At 37.0% G+C, this 16,878-nt stretch overlaps 1 pseudogene; it reads left to right on the top strand.

Annotated features, from left to right (window-relative positions):
• LOC107712956 (CSC1-like protein 2) overlaps positions 1 to 16,878 on the top strand; it is a 67,806-nt pseudogene that overhangs the window by 7,782 nt on the left and 43,146 nt on the right.

The following is a 16,878-nucleotide window of genomic DNA, read 5'->3' as shown; positions in this document are numbered from 1 at the left end:
CCTCTAGTCGAACACACCGGCTAGTGCTGCAGGCCTATTGGCTCACTGACGCTGATGAGATTAACCCCTTAGGTATCGAAATTTGGTACCGAACGACGAGACGTTTTTCGATACTCGATGGTATCGAGGCAATTCGGTTGGTGCCTAAAAAGTATCGAACTCGATACCCAGCCCTAGTGACATGCAAACATTGCTAACTGACCGTAGAAACATGATCATGGTCTCTTACATTCATGACATGATGGTGGTTTTGCTCATTCGTCACTCAGAACTCGCTCTCTGGTGACTTCTGTCGATTTCAACTCGTAGAATGTGATTGTCACTCTAACGTGATTGAACACAACTATATTATGCTGCCATCATGTGACTGAGTTTGGTTGATAACTTTGGTAATTTTATCAGGCTTTGATACAAATATAACCAGCCGTCCAGAGTAATATCAAATGACGGCACAATGATGTTCGATCCGATGTGATGATTCAGTCTCGTTGGCTTTTATTGAACACAATCTGAGTTTGAAGAAGCCACTGGCACTAATGGCTCTTTATGATCTACTTAGGCTTACGATGCTTTTGAGAAACGCTGCTCTGCTTCTCATTTTGTTCATGGTCTTCAGATCTTTCTGTGGAAATCCATTCCTCTTTCTTTTGATTGAGAGAAGAGTCTCAGCTCGCACTAAAGCTCTTTTGTCCACTTGATGTCGTCCTCAGAGGGAGTTTTCCTCTGAATTAGCAAATGCACGTGAAGAGCTGATAAATGGGAAACATGTGGATTAGGGCTGCGCGATTATGACAAAAATCATAATTGTCGATTATTCCCTTGAAATTGTAATTGTGATTATTACGATTATCACAATTTACATTGATTGATGTTTATACCATTGTTTGATGCAACTGCATGCCGTATTTTTATATGAAAATAAACAAGCTGAAAAACCTTTAGGGCTTTTCTATAGTATTAAGCCTCAAATGTCAATTGATTCTCCGCAGTGCTGGGGGATGGTGTCTTGTAGTTGGTGATTTCTTTTAGACTTTTCCACACTGATGCCGAGTCGCTGGAAGTGAACTGAGTCCTTATTTTTTCCGAATAATTCCTCTTTGCCACTCTGATCTTCTTTTCCAGTGTGTATTTAGCCTGTTTATACAAGACATTATTCCCCTTCCTGTGAGCATCTTCTTTGGCCTGACGGAGCTGTCTGAGTTTTGCAGTGAACCATGGTTTGTCGTTGTTGTAAGTTAGATGAGTCCTGGTAGGAATGCACATGTCTTCACAGAAACTGATATAAGATGTTACAGTCTCTGTGAGCTCGTCCAGATCGGTGGCAGCAGCTTCAAAGACGCTCCAATCAGTGAGGTCAAAACAAGCTTGTAAATCCTGCTCTGCTTCATTAGTCCATCTTTTTACAGTCCTTAATACAGGTTTAGCTGATTTCAGTTTCTGCCTGTAGGTCGGTATTAGATGAACTAAACAGTGATCAGAGAGCCCCAAAGCTGCTCGTGGAACAGAGTGATATGCATTCTTTATTGTGGTGTAACAGTGATCCAATATATTACTGTCTCTGGTGGGACATGTGATGTGCTGTCTGTATTTTGGCAGTTCACGGGAGAGATTTGCTTTATTAAAGTCCCCGAGAATGATTAAAACAGAGTCCGGGTGTTGTTGTTCTGTGTCTGTGATCAGATCAGCGAGTTTCTGTAAAGCGGTGCTCACGTGTGCTTGTGGAGGAATGTACACACTTACGAGAATGAACGAGCAAAACTCCCGCGGCGAATAGAATGGCTTGCAATTAATGAAGAGCACTTCTAGATCTGAACAGCACATCTTCTTTAACACAGTTACATCTGTACACCACCTCTCATTGTTGTAAAAGCATGTCCCGCCGCCGCGCGATTTCCCCGTTGATTCTGCGTCGCGATCTGCTCTAAACAGCTGAAAGCCTGGCAGACTCAACGCGCTGTCCGGAATGGCGTCTTTCAGCCAGGTTTCCGTGAAACACAGAGCAGCAGAGTTTGAAAAATCCTTATTTGTCCGGGAGAGCAGAAGAAGTTCGTCCGTTTTGTTGGGTAGAGAGCGGAGATTTGCCAGATGGATGCTAGGCAACGGCGTTCTGAATCCGCGCTGTCTGAGCTTCACGAGCGCGCCGGCTCGCTTCCCCTGTCTGCGCGTCCTGAAGCGCTTGATCAGCACCGCAGCTCCCCCTACAACAATGTCCAGCAAAACATCAGAATAATCAAAAACCGGTGAAATATCGGGTGGTGTGTACTTCCGAATGTCCAGCAAATTCGTCTCTGGTGAAACTGATTGCAGGGATATAACTAAAGACAGGACAAACTAACAAAAACATAAAAACAACTGCGGAGCACGCCACGGAGGCAGCCATCAGCGTCGGCGCCATCTTACTAATCGCGCGCAGAATAACATAAGTGGACTGTAAACGATTAATTGCCACTTTGAACGATTACGTAATTGTGTCATCCATAATTGTAATCGCGATTAGAAATTCGATTAATTGTGCAGCCCTACTGTGGTTGTTAATGAAGATATTCTTCGACGTTCCTCTGTTAAAGTTTAACGTAGTTAATGTCATTGCGCTTTATTCTGGGCTATTAAAAATAAAACTAGGGGTGGGAGAAAAAATCAATTCTCCGATGCATCGTGATTCTGTCTTCAATGATTCTGAATCGATTCGAAACATTTCAGAATCGATTCTGAGCTTGGTTTTTTCCTGCATATGGCACGTTTGTGCGCTAGAGACAGTTCATTTCCCCCTTTATTACTTTATATTTGCTTGTATGTCTTGAAGCTATATTTAGTTGGTTAATTTCTTAACAATTGTTTTGATTTATTATTAAATTGTAATTATTTTAAAAAGTAGCCTGCTTATATAATCGAATAAAAATGCACAAAATAAATTTGATATAAAATGTATATGAAAATGTAGCCATGTGCAGTAATATTGAAAATTGAGGGTGCAACGCATCGTGATATCGAATTGAATCGAATCGTGAAACCAGTGAAGATTCACCCCTAAATAAAACACAATGATTTTCTAAAAGCTGTGGTAAAAGATTAATGCTGCTAACAACTTTATCCTTAAAGAAGTGTTTTTCCTTCTGTGTTTTTATTTTACTTCTTCTTCTGCTTCTCCTCCTTCTCATTGTTCTTCTCCCCTTCCTTTTGCTATTCCTTGTTCTCCATCTTCTTTTCTCATTGTTGTTCTTTTCCGTCTCATCTTTCTTCTTTTTGTTGTTACTGTTGTTGTTGTTGTTCTTCTAATTTTTCTCCTTCTCGTTGTTCTTCTTCTTCTTGTTCTAATTTTTTCCTCCTTGTTGTTGTTCTTCTTCTCCTCCTCATTTTTCTTTTCCTTCTCCTTGTCGTTCTTCTCACGGTTCTTCTTGTTCTTGTCGTCGTCGTTGTTGTTGTTCACGTTCTTCTTTTCCTCCTCCTTGTTGCTCTACTCCTTGTTTTTCTTATTCTTCTCCTTCACATTTTTCTTTTTTTCTTCTCCTTCTCCTTGTTGTTGATATTCTTTGTGTTGTTCTCATTGTTTTCGTTATTGTTCTTCTTCTCAGTCTTCTCTGTCTTCTTATTGTTCTTCTCGATTTTCTTCTTGTTGTTCTTCTGTTCTTCTCGTTGTTTTTGTTGTTCTTGTCCATCTTGTCATTCTTCTCATGGTTTTCTCCTTCTTCTTCCTTCTCCTCCTTTCTTTTGTTTTGTTGTAATTATGTTTTTCATAGATAGTCAGAACAGATTGAATTTGAGATCATAAGACGCACCATAAACTCTGTTAGTGTTCAGGTCAAGTTATTCATGTCTCTGAATAATCTTCATAGAAGATGATGAGACCAGTATTAATAATATGTGCCATAAATCACAATTAAAATAATGTGATCTTCAAATGTGCTGGCCTGGAAAACACAATTACATCATTAACCTGTTACTCCACATTTAGTCAGAGCTTATATCATAATTTGTGTGTGTGTTTGTGTGTGTGTGTCCTACTTTTGTGTCAACTGGAGGTGCTGGAAAATTCAATGCTTTATTGATTTTAAGTCAATATTAATTATTTTAATAATACTCAATGTGTTATGCATATATTAAATGTGCTTCTGTCCCATTTTCAGTGGTAAAAACGTCCCAAATTGAGATATCTGGACATGGCATGGTTATTATATGATTAAAGATCTCACTCATTTCTCCAATTTTACTTATTCCATCCTCTGTTTCCACTGTTCCTCGTTTTGATGCAAAAGTAGGAGAAAATAGAAACATCCTTTTGCTTTTTATAACTGTAAGTAGGTTAGTGGGTTCAGTGTAAATGAATACAAATAAAAAGAGTGAATAAAAAAGTGCAGCTAAGCCCTGGCTGTATCCTTAAGGGAACGCTTTTATATTTAATGCAGAGTTCTTGGATTTTTTTTCAATACACTGAATTCAGAACAATCACATCTCGTCCGAACGCATCCATGAGCTCCAGAAGATCCAGCTGAACTCTGGATGAGGCCGTTTTCTGACGGCCGGATCGCGGATCAGATTCCCAAAACAGTGCTGGATGCCAAAAATCATCATGTTGACAGGTTATTGTTAACAGGATGAAGATGCATGGATCTCGGGATTCCCGATGAAGACCTGATCTGGTTTAACCCGATCCAACAAACATGCCAACACCGGTTTTATTTCACAATTGCCTTTTCTTTTTTTTGTCTATTTCTCCGTAGGCTTTTCAGAGAAATCATTATTTACTCTTGCGCTTGAAGACTGTTTTTCATGCTTTTTGAGCTCGAAACGCTTTAAGTCCAACTTCATTGTAAATGCATGAAAAGCCTTAATTTCTTCATTTTTGTGAAGAAGGAAAGTCAGTATGAGAATTTTTTTGTGTGTGTAAACTGTTATTTTCAATTTTTGAGTTTTGGAAGCTTTGAACCAAACTGATCAGTTCAGGGATTCCCGATGAAGACCTGATCTGGTTTAACCCGATCCAACAAACATGCCGACACCGGTTTTATTTCACAATTGCCTTTTCTTTTTTTTGTCTATTTCTCCGTAGGCTTTTCAGAGAAATCATTATTTACTCTTGCGCTTGAAGACTGTTTTTCATGCTTTTTGAGCTCGAAACGCTTTAAGTCCAACTTCATTGTAAGTGCATGAAAAGCCTTAATTTCTTCCTTTTTGTGAAGAAGGAAAGTCAGTATGAGAATTTTTTTGTGTGTGTAAACTGTTATTTTAAATTTTTGAGTTTTGGAAGCTTTGAACCAAACTGATCAGTTCAGGGATGAATCACGACGTTACAACATCTGATTTTCCAGCAAAACGTTCGAACAAGGTGAAGATGATGATCGAGTCGGATGAGTAAATCTAGCCTCTGCCTACAAAACTCAAAACAGCCCTCTTCCTGTTTCCATGGTAACAGTGACATCTCTCATTGGCTGATCTTGCTTTTACAGTTTTAAACAAACCATTAAAAAAATAAAATGCTGGAGTTATGAACCAGATTTTTTTTCATAACTATTTTATTTATTTATTTTATTAGAACTGAATGGTTAAGAACCAGATTTTTTAAAACAATTTTTTTACAATTTTATTTAATTTTTGTTTTGTTTTATTTTTATTATTTATTTTCATTATTTTTTTGTTTTATTTTATCAGAACTGAATGGTTTTTAAGAACCAGATTTTTTCAGAACTATTTTTTTTTATTTTTTATTTTATTTTATTATTTTATTTTATCAGAACTGAATGGTTTTTATGTAAATAGACATCACATCTTTATATTAAGATTTTGTTGGTTTATTTTTTTTTTTTAAATAAATTGTATTATATTATATTTTATTTTATTTTCAGAACTGAATGGTATTTACATTAGTCTCTGTTAGCTGTTATAATACAAAGACTATAAAAAGACAACACCTCTTTTTATTATAAGATAGAAGATAAAGCAAACACTCAGCATGACCAGTGTAGTTTGATTCATTCAGTTCTTTGTAATGACGAATCAGCCTAGAACTGAATGAATCGGTCTGAATCAGTCGAATGACTCACTGAATCACTTGGAGATGATAGTGAATTACCAGCTGACTCACATCATCATTTTCAATCATATCTGAATCGACCTGAGAATGATTGATGAGTTGAGCTTAAACAACCGGTCAGTAATTAATAGGCCTGTCACGATAACAACTTTTTGTTGTGCGATATATTGCCCCAGAAATAATTGTGATTAAGTGATATTATTGTCATTTTAAAGACCATTTTATGCCACTGAATATATGATCATAATGTAAGGGTGCACACTATTGCTGAAAAACACAATCACTACTTAGCAGTCAGATGTCCGTATGCACAAAGGCACAGATCCCTAAACAAGACCATATCTGCAGATGAAACTTTGTTTGTAGAAGCATTTTTTTTAAACTTGAACTAGCACCTCATGACTACACCACGTTATGTACGAGAAGCTGCAAAAGACACAGGGGCAAGTGGAATGTACAAAACATGGTGAAATTAATTTTTAAGTAAATATAATGGGCGATATATTGCGTCACCAAAAATTATTGCGGTCATATACATATATTGCGCGATAAGTCGATATATTGATTATTGCGACAGGCCTAGTAATTAACTCTTAAGTCTCATGTGTAGTTAAAGATACACATTTAAGAGCGTCTGTCTTGAGGGGTTTTTAATGCCGTTTTTATTTTTGGAATCCTGTTGAGCTGTATTGCATATGGATTATGAATCGTGATAGTCATAATTTGTGATGCTTTGAATGAATGGAAATGATTGCGCTGCCATCTGGTTTGAGAGCCGTGTTAGTTTCACTCACAGTTTTGCTCCGTTTGTTTTCCGTTGATGAATGGAGAATATTAATGACCACATGTCTTACTGTAAAGATGATGAGCCTCTTGAACGTTATTGGACCGGCGTGACGGGCTGCTTTGACTTTCTGTCAGGACGTTCTCTTGCGTCTTTAGATAACCTGAGCACTCTCTGACATTGACAGGTTGTCTGTTTCTTCACTATAGCTGTGCTAAAACTCCATTATTGGCCGTCTGTTGTGCTTTGCCTCTTATTTGGTTCAGTATCTCTGCGTCTGTGATTATTTTGCTTGATTGTATGCAGCTGTGTGTTTGTTCTGAATGCACGAGTGATGCTGCTTCCGAACAGAGACCGAAGGCTTGCACTAGTGCTGTTTCACAATCTATTGAGCTCCCTTGTCTGCATAGGCAGCTTCCTACTAAGGGGACATTCACACAGGCTTTCCGTCTGTGCTACAGTGCGTGCATAATTATTATGCAAGTTGATATCCTGGTCATATTTTTTTTCAAGCACATTTGACCAATTCCAAACCACATCAATCTTAATAACTACTATTCGTTTTGTCTTTAATCATTTATAAATTATATATAATTGTCTATGAAGGATGGAAGTGAAAACCACTTTATATTCAGGTGTGCATAATTATTAAGCAGGTTTTATTTTACAGATAAAATGATTTTAGTTATTAATTTTAGTCCATCTCCAACCCTGAGATGTCTGTCTTGTCGAGATGGACTAAAAATGACCTTGAACTTGTTTATTTGTTATTATTATTTATTTATGGTAAATATTAATAATGTCATGTACTTTTCAAGTAAACATGGTGGTTTTCTCTTACTCTTGTCAATATTGTTGTTTAATATTAAGTGGCAGGTTCATTAGGTGCATTCTTATTGTGAAATAAACCGACTGTTTGAATTTAATATCTTACTAAGACGGATATTTTGATCAAGAACATTTGACCAGGCAGTGCACAAGTGCATACAAAGAGATGCATAATATGAGCGTTTAAAAGCAGCTGGTTTTTACTCAGACACTCAGTGGGTTTAGTTTATATTTGGCACTACAGATAATGTAGAAATATTTATATTTTTATATTTAATATTTATTTTTACATTTATTTCTATTTTTGTTAGTATATTTTATTTATTATTTTTATTCTTTATATATTTTCCTATTTGCTTATTTTTTAATTTTTATAAATTTTATATTATATATTTAAGTAGTTTATTTAAAATCTAATAAATTTGATACATTTAGATTTATCTGCTAAAATATAGGCCTCTAAAATGCACACGTATATAATATATGTAATACAGCATAATTGTTTTTCATCATTATATTTACATGATACAGCAATAAGAATACTGCAGTAGAGTGTGTCTGTGATGCTGTCTATGTAGGCAGCACACTAGGTGTTTGGAACGGCTCCTGTGGCTTAAGGAGAGTTGAGGCCAGAACAATCTACCGCAGTGCCACTGCAGCTCGACCTCACCTTCTTATCCCCTCTCTCTCTCTCTCTCTCTCTCTCTCTCTCTCTGTGTGTCTGTGCTAAGCCTGCGTCTCACTGAGTCTCAGCTGGAGAATCGAGCCCATTAGCCACTCGTGTGCTGTGTTTGAACAGTGCCAGGGGTTGGATCATGTCTCTTCGGCGCTGATCCAGTCATCCTCAGCCGGTACTGGCACCGACACTGTGATGTAGCACAATCTGTTTCACATACAGCAGGGCCACAGCACTGAAGCCAGGGTTTCCACGATTAGTGCACATGTATTATTAGGGGTGTAACGGTTCAGATTGCTCACGGTTCGTTTCGGTGTGTTATGTTCAGGGAAAAAAGGATATATGGTCAAACAAAAATGAAGAAAATAATAACAAATAATCAAACTAAATGCAACAGCACAAATAAATACAATAGAGCAAAGATGTGTTTTTCAGGAGTTTAACAGTAGTTTTCAGGCACAGAAATTTAAAAGTAAACAAATGTAAAATAACTGGATATTTCACTGTATAATTAAAGACCAATCCTTGTTGAAGTTACAAAAGCTATTCAATTGAGAGAAGTGAGTGATTTCCTTGTCTTTTGTTGTTTAACATTAAAAACACAGCCAACAGGAATAGACTGCTGTTCCTTTAAGACATCATTCACAGATCCAGTCCACTGATACTGATACACATGCTTGTCTTTCTCCACTGTTTACGTTCACTTAAGACATGACCAACAATGTTTGCAAGGATACTCACTAAAAAAAAAAGACAGGCATCTTCAAACAGTGCACACGAGTTCTCAAGCGCTTATTCTTTGCTTGAATGTTTCTATTGACAAGCAGTGTTGGGCAAGTTACTCTGAAAATGTAATCAAATTACTGATTACTCCTTTTAAAAGTAATCACGTTACTGTTCTGATTACTTTATTTCAAAAGTAATTAGTTACATTACTAGTTACGTTACTTTTTTCTCCATGAAATCCCAGCATACACACTCCCGATAAATATTTGTTATTAAAGCATCAACATTAACAGAACACTGTTATTTTTAACTAAAGCAAGCATAGGCTGCTGCGTACATGGTTTGGCATGGCAGAATGCCAGCAAAGAGCGCTGCATTTATAATCTCTAAAAGACATCTCAGTTCATCGCAATCTCACAAATCTCTGTTATAACACAATAAATATATGCATAATGAATCTTTCATAATGTCTACAATTCATGTGTTATAATGAGAGGATTCGTGAACACGCAAATTTCAGCACTGCATTGCTCAACGCTGCAAATACGTGTTATAGCCTAAATAGAAACTCTGCATACGCTTGCACCTGTTAATCGTTTATATTTTGTATTTGTTCATGTAGCATGTTTGTGCAATAGATGAATAACAATTTATTTGTTTTAGATATTTTATGTTTAGATATTTATATTTTGCGGGAGTCCCGTGAATCATTTTATTCTCCCGCATCCCGCACACACACACACGAGTCTCTACACTCAAGTCTTGTCCCGCGCTGCACTCTGTTGCGTCGGGTCTCGCGGGAGCAGGTGTCTAATCTACTGGCACTTGACTCGACAGTGCGTGTGCTACATCCTTTTTACAATGTGACAGTAACGTATAGAGACCTCGGCTTGTAACTACTCTAATTACTATTTTGAAAATTATAACGCGTTAAATTACTCCGTTACTAAAAAAGTAATCAAATTACAGTAACGCGTTACTAAGTAATGCGTTACTGCCCAACACTGGCCAGCAGAAGGGAAGCACTGGAGCGTTGAGACTGGAATTTTTTAGAGAGTCGTCTGCAGAAGGCATGCTAACTAACCATTATGGTATTTGGGGCAGGGGTGAGGGGTGGATGGATTTTCCACTTCTGCTTAATGTAGGAAAGGAAAAGTAAAGCTGTTCACCTTCATCTGGAGGACGAGGTCACAGCACTCTTGTAAAGAGCAGAGCTGTAATGCTTTCCACTTTCTGCATTGCAAGAGGTTCGGGTTTTTTATTTCAAATCAGGCGCAAAGGGGCCACTTATGAACTCTCACCCAAAAGCCATGCTGGAAACGCTGGCTCAGTTTATCATGTCTGGAAAAGTTAACGCTGACTAACAAGCTAAATTGTTATCAGGAGTCATAAATTTGGAAGGAAACAAAGACATATACACTGACTAATATGGAAACTCCCAATAAAATGCAATGATCGCATAGCAATGGAAAGAGCCTGGAGGCTCTTACTTACTGACTGCATCGGAGACCTGAGGTTTCCTGGTACCTCCTTCAAAACCACTCGATTGGACTAAAACAGAAACAAACAAACAAAAAAAATCAATAAATATTGAAGAAAATTAATTCCTTCCATTAAAAGGGTTCCTTTTGGTCAATGAATTCCCATGCCTTCTCCAGTCATTTCTAATTATTGTATAAGGATATTTAACTATTTTATAGAGATTGCAATCACAAAAAAACATTTCTAATCAACGTACATTTATATATATATATAAGTGTACAGTATATTTTTCCAAATAAGCCAAGAACAAACATAAATTCATTTTCAATGACTTCTCCAAACCACAGTTTGAAAATTCCTCTTCAAACTCTTCCAGGCCTTCCATGACAGTGTGAACCATCAACATGACATACTAAAGGAAAAACTCAAGGAATAAGATGACTTGCCACTTACTTGTAATTTGACCAGAGATTGGTATACTCTCCTCCGATCCAGAATATGAAGTTATCGTAACAACATAATCCACATCGGGCTCGGCTTGTAACTATACTCTAATTACTATTTTGAAAATTATAACGCGTTAAATTACTACGTTACTAAAAAAGTAATCAAATTACAGTAACGCGTTACTGCCCAACACTGTTGACAAGGCTTAAAAACACAGCAAATGAGTTTAGTTTAAACACAGATAGTGTGAGCCGTTCATGTCTCACCTGCGCTCGCACACTTTCAACACCCGGGTGACGGAGGCGTAAGTGCCTGCTATACTAGCATGCAAACGGCATTCCGTGTTGTTTGTCCATGTTTTTTGATCATTGCTGTTGTAATGTGGGAAGCCAATAGGTCTGTTTTATGCGTTGGTATTTTCAACAAACCATATTCTACATGCATCGTCAGATTTGAGAGGAGCCGTACATATCATGGGTGGTGTATCGCGGTTTTTCGGTTCGGTTTAAACATCGTTACACCCCTACTGTGTTTCTCCTCCAGACTGGAACAGATTAAATACACGTTCCATTGCATATGCTAGATATTGTCCCACTTTGAGCACTTTTTGAAGCAGGAATAGATCACCCAAAACTTTGTAAATTTATGGCCACTTTTTATATAAAGAGTACAATCTTTTGGTCTTAAAAGTAAAGCTTTCTTGCCTAAAAACAATGAAATCGATCTATGAAAATGGTTAATCGATTCATCATCAAAAATTACATGAGCAGAAGTCTTATGCCTTCTGGGAGACAAAATAGAATTACATTTATTAGATTGAATTGTTTTTAGAATCACATTTGTGCCTATTTCGATTTTACGTTTTAAATAATGATAATACATAAGTAGTTTTTTTTTTGTGGATTTTTTTCATCCTCTTCTATTTTATATTATAGTCCTAAATGTCCTAATTCAGATGGGCTACCTGTTTTTTTTTTATTTTTATGGTATATCAAAAAGTGTTTATTTTTTAAATGTGATTGTTGGTACATTTTACCAGTTTTTACCATACTTTCAAAACAAAAATTAAAATAGGAAAAATATGCAATATGAAAATAATTGAAGACAAAATGTGTTTTACTGAGAAAAAACAAGATTTGGTTTTTAAAAAGCCTTTTTCCAAAAGGTACATCTGGAAAAATGGGGGTCGTCTTATATTCGGGCCAATACGGTATTATGTGATGATTTAATTTATTTAAATGTATTTATAATTTGATTATTCTATTTTATATTATGTACTTTACAGTTAGTATTATTATTACTCACCCAAAGGCATTTTTAATATTAATAATAATAATAATATTGTTGTTGTTGTTGCAATAATAATAATGTTCATTCATTGTTGTTATTGTTGGTGTTATTATTATTATGCATTATAAAACTCAATTTGACCACATTTTGACCCAAATTGAAATGATAATTTACTGCAAACCTTTCCACTTATTTACTGCTATGAATCTGCATAGATGCCGGCCAATCATAATAGTTGTGTCCAATCACGTTTGAACTAGCGATTGCAGCAGCTGGTTGAACGGTGGGCGTCTCGTCTGATACTGCAACTAGTTACTATAGGTAAAACTTTCATCCATCTCAGTAACATTGCATTGAATCTACCTACATGTGTTCGAGCCTACAACCTCAAATCATTAGCAGTTAGACATCTGTTTCCCTTCTGTCAGAAAACTCCCACACACACGTCTGTCACCGGTGCGGCACAAACACTCGACTCCCCTGTGCTTGCCTCAAATCAGTTTTTAGATGTAGCTGAAATGATCCGTCCTGTTTTTAGTGCCGCGGATCTGTGTGGGTTGTTTAGATTTCCCATGGTTCCTGCCATGGTGTTGGGCCACAGAGGGAAATATCTGTTGCTGGCGGAGCGTGTGAGAGCAGGTGAGCTCTGGGACGAGTGGGCTGATTCAGACGGAGGAGAGGAGTTGGACACTCATCAAACGAGGGTCTAGTGTTCCATTGCGTCAGAACGACCTGTATTATATAATCGCACACAGTATGAGGGCGAGGAGACTGTCAGAGGATGCTGACTGCGTTTATATCTGCTTGTTGTCTCGGTGCTGATGAGAGGATGATGACAGTTCATTTGAATACTCTAAACGTTGAGGGAAATGTTGGAGAAAAATCAGAGACTGTGCGATTGTCATGTGTGCTGCTTTCCCACAGTAATAATAGCAATAAATTATTAATAATTATTATTATTAGTGATCAAACAATATGGATTTTTTAAAGGCAGATACAGATGTCTTAGAGAGTAAGGTGGCCGATTGCTTATATTTATGTATATATTATGTATGCAAATATATGTGTGAGAATATATGATATACAGTACACTAAAGTTTAATTTCAATAACATGCATAACAATTGCTGCAATAATATTTAGTTTTATTTTATATATTTACTGGCACTCACCAGCCATTACCGATAACTTAAAAATGTAAAAAGTAGCAAAATAACTACTATTATTAATTATATATAATACTCACACAATAATAAAGACTCGCGCAATTGACACTGTTCTCATGCCACACGTCCATTGTCTCGCGCAGTCAAAAGCACCCTCAGTTAAAACCGTAATAAGATATTGGCGAAACAGATTTGGTAAAGGCTCCAGTGCCTATTTGTGTTTGCGTTCTGGAAAGCGTCAGATGTTTCTATTAACAATGTGTTTTTGTAGCATTGAGCAATGCAGCCAATCACAGACAGATCTATTGATTCTTGAGCACCTGTGATTGGCCATTGCGTTAAAGTTAGTCAGAATTCACTCACCGCTCAAACCGCCTTTTTTTCTGCAAGTTCGCGAATCCTCTCATTGTAACAAGTGTGGACATGATAAAAGATTAATTGATTATAATGGTACATTGTGAGATTGCGATAAAGTGAAGTGACAGCTTTTTAATGATTAGCCTATATGGAAGCACTAATAGCTCGCTTTCTAGCGTACATAGGCATTCAGAATTTGAATAAAAGTTTTGATTTGATATATCTGCATAACAATTGCTGCAATGAAATTTACATTTATTTGACATTTACTCATCTGGAAATCATCAATTGTAAAATGAATCGATATTAAAAAATAATAATAATCTGAACTTAAAATTAAAATAATTCTGTAAAATAAACAGATTTATGTTTTAGCAAAGTCTCTTCCTATTGTTGTCAAAACGAAAGCTGTTTCTGACACTTATCTGCCGATACCAGTAATTTACAAATATCAAATATCGGCCGATATATCAGCTTTGGAAATATATCAGTCTACCATTAATGACTATTATCATTTAATAAGAAGAAAAAAAGTAAAAAAAAAAAAAAAAAAGATTTTTAAACTTGGGTCTGAAAAATAATAATTCTTTGTGTTAATTTCACAAAGAAATAGTTAAAACATGAAATCTTTGCATAGTTTGATTTAAAGGTTATGCTCGCATCGTTGCTCAGGTGCTCACGTAATTAGCACTGTCAAAATCAAAGCTGCTTCTGACACTCATCAGTCGATAACGATAATTTAAAAATGTCAAATGTCAAATATCGGCCGATATATGGTAATTTATCGGTCAACCAATAATTAAAATATAATTTTTTCATTAAAAACTTTGCTCTGAAATGTTTGCTCTTTGTGTAATCTTGTCCTTTTTGTCTTCTCCTCAGGTTCTTCATCAGGATGTTGCAGTGATTGAGGTGAAACATCTTGTCATGATGATGTGGAGTTTTGGGAACCCGACCTGTACGAGTCAGGCCAACTGTTACAGCAATGCTTCCAAAGACTACTGCTACTCAGCCCGGATCCGCAGTACCGTGCTGCAGGGGCTGCCCTTCGGAGGGGTTCCCACCGTCCTCGCACTGGACTTTATGTGCTTCCTGGTAAGTGTCCTGTATGGAAAAATGTGCACCTTGATGTCTTTGATCTCTGCCTGTAGAAGAAGACAAGAATAGTTTGATATTAGCTGTAAAATACCTAAACACAGCAAAATTATTATGAAAATGTACATCTATGTTGTACGTCTAGTGGTGAGAATTGGCATTTCATGATGATCTGGAGAAGAGATGACAAACTGCCGTTTCCTGTCTAAATGCAGTCAATTTAGTCCTTCTATTAATCATGCAGTATTTTTAAAATCATTTAGACAGATCCAACTTTACATTTGATTATGTCATTGCAGTGCTTTGCTTTACTAATGGAACAGATTTTCAGAATGTTGACCTTGGCACCAATTGATTGACCCACATTTCTGGTTGTCTGGTCAGAGTTATAGTTACATGATCTCTTTGTATGAAAAAAATCACGCGGCCTTGCATTTTAAATGTACACGAGCTGACAGCTGAAGCGAGTGGCTGTCAGAGCGATGTAACGGCAGTTATTTAACCTACTAACTCTGTGAGCTTGTCTAACTCAGCACCTTCGCTGCCCTCTTGACCTACATTTCTCGCTGTTGTCTTCAGTTGCAGGCTACACTTCAGTGTAAACTGCAAACAAGTTCTTCATCTCTGCTCAGGTTAATGTAAACATTAGGGGTGCTCCGATTGATCGGCTACAGATCACTATCGGCCGATAATCACGTTGGGATGATCGATCGGCGGTCTCTAAAAGGCCGATCTCAAAAAAACGATCTCAAGCTGATGACGCCCATGAGAGGTTTGGCATGACATGCGGCGGCACCGTCTCAGTCTCGGTCCGGCGCGGGTGAAATAATTATAATGCTGAAGGTGAGGTACTTATAAAATAACTTATAAAGTAATTATAGTAATTATAAAGCGCGCGCGCTCTCGCTTTCTCTCTCAAAATACGCAAATAGCTTCAAATCACCACACATCGCGTCTGTCTATAAGTGAGCTGCACGCTGCACAGTTGACACAAGAATTGTCACTTGCACAGTCGAGGCAGTGTCACATCATCACTAAAGTTGAAATGCCAGGTTCACATTACTCCGTTTGCAGTGCGTATGTGGTGCGTATTTTTTCCATGCTCATGTTAACGGATTAAAGCGTTCACTGCACACGGTTGCGAACAGGTGTCCTGACATTTTATCCTACCCGTCTGCAGTGCGTTCAGGAGCGGTGCGTCTGCAGCAGTGCGAACCGAAGTATTGCTTGTAATAAAGATTTAAATGCAAAAGGAAAGGCAGTAGAGTTGACTAGTTCTATCAATGGTAAGCTTGTGATAACTTAAGAAAAGTAGTTTAAATGTTTTGCCACTTGCTTGAGCAACTTAATATATAAATCTAGAAGTAAATGCAAAAGTAAAAAGCATTGAATAATGTGTTGCTTATATTTATTGTGTTTAAACATGTCTGTGAAAGATTGTATTACTGTACTGTGTAAAAAAAAAAAAGAATTGCAATGCTGAAAAAGCATTTTCAGTGACAATGTTTGGATTTGAAATCAAAATAATGGATAAATGTTGTGTTTGTGGTAAACAGCCACGGATCAGTAGCAGACTCCTGTGTGAAAGCTGCTTCCCCTCTCACAAGAGTCGCCTAAGAGGGGAATTCCCCCCATTTTCAAACATGAAATTCAGGCCTTGAATAAATGTCTAAAAATTCTGATTGGAGTATCACTATAAATAGTTATAAATGATAAAAAAGAAGGCTTTAAAAAGATTGGTATCGCGGTTCGGTATCGGCAGATACTGCTTTCGGTGATCGGCCTCAAAAATCCTAATCGGAGCACCCCTAATTTAAACTAGTTTAAAGGCACATAAAACAGCGCTGACAAACAGCAGAAACAATGTGCACAGCGATACAGTCAGAAGGCTTTACAATCTAAAAATCACCATCATTTACCATCATTTACTCTAGTAACACTAACTACACCATGATATTGTTGCAGAAATTTTATTATATTATTTATTTAGGCATATTAGA

Source organism: Sinocyclocheilus rhinocerous, unplaced genomic scaffold (assembly GCF_001515625.1).
Source record: "Sinocyclocheilus rhinocerous isolate Xijiao unplaced genomic scaffold, SAMN03320098_v1.1 scaffold147, whole genome shotgun sequence".
NCBI lineage: Eukaryota > Metazoa > Chordata > Actinopteri > Cypriniformes > Cyprinidae > Sinocyclocheilus > Sinocyclocheilus rhinocerous.
This window is presented reverse-complemented; position numbering and strand designations above follow the sequence as displayed.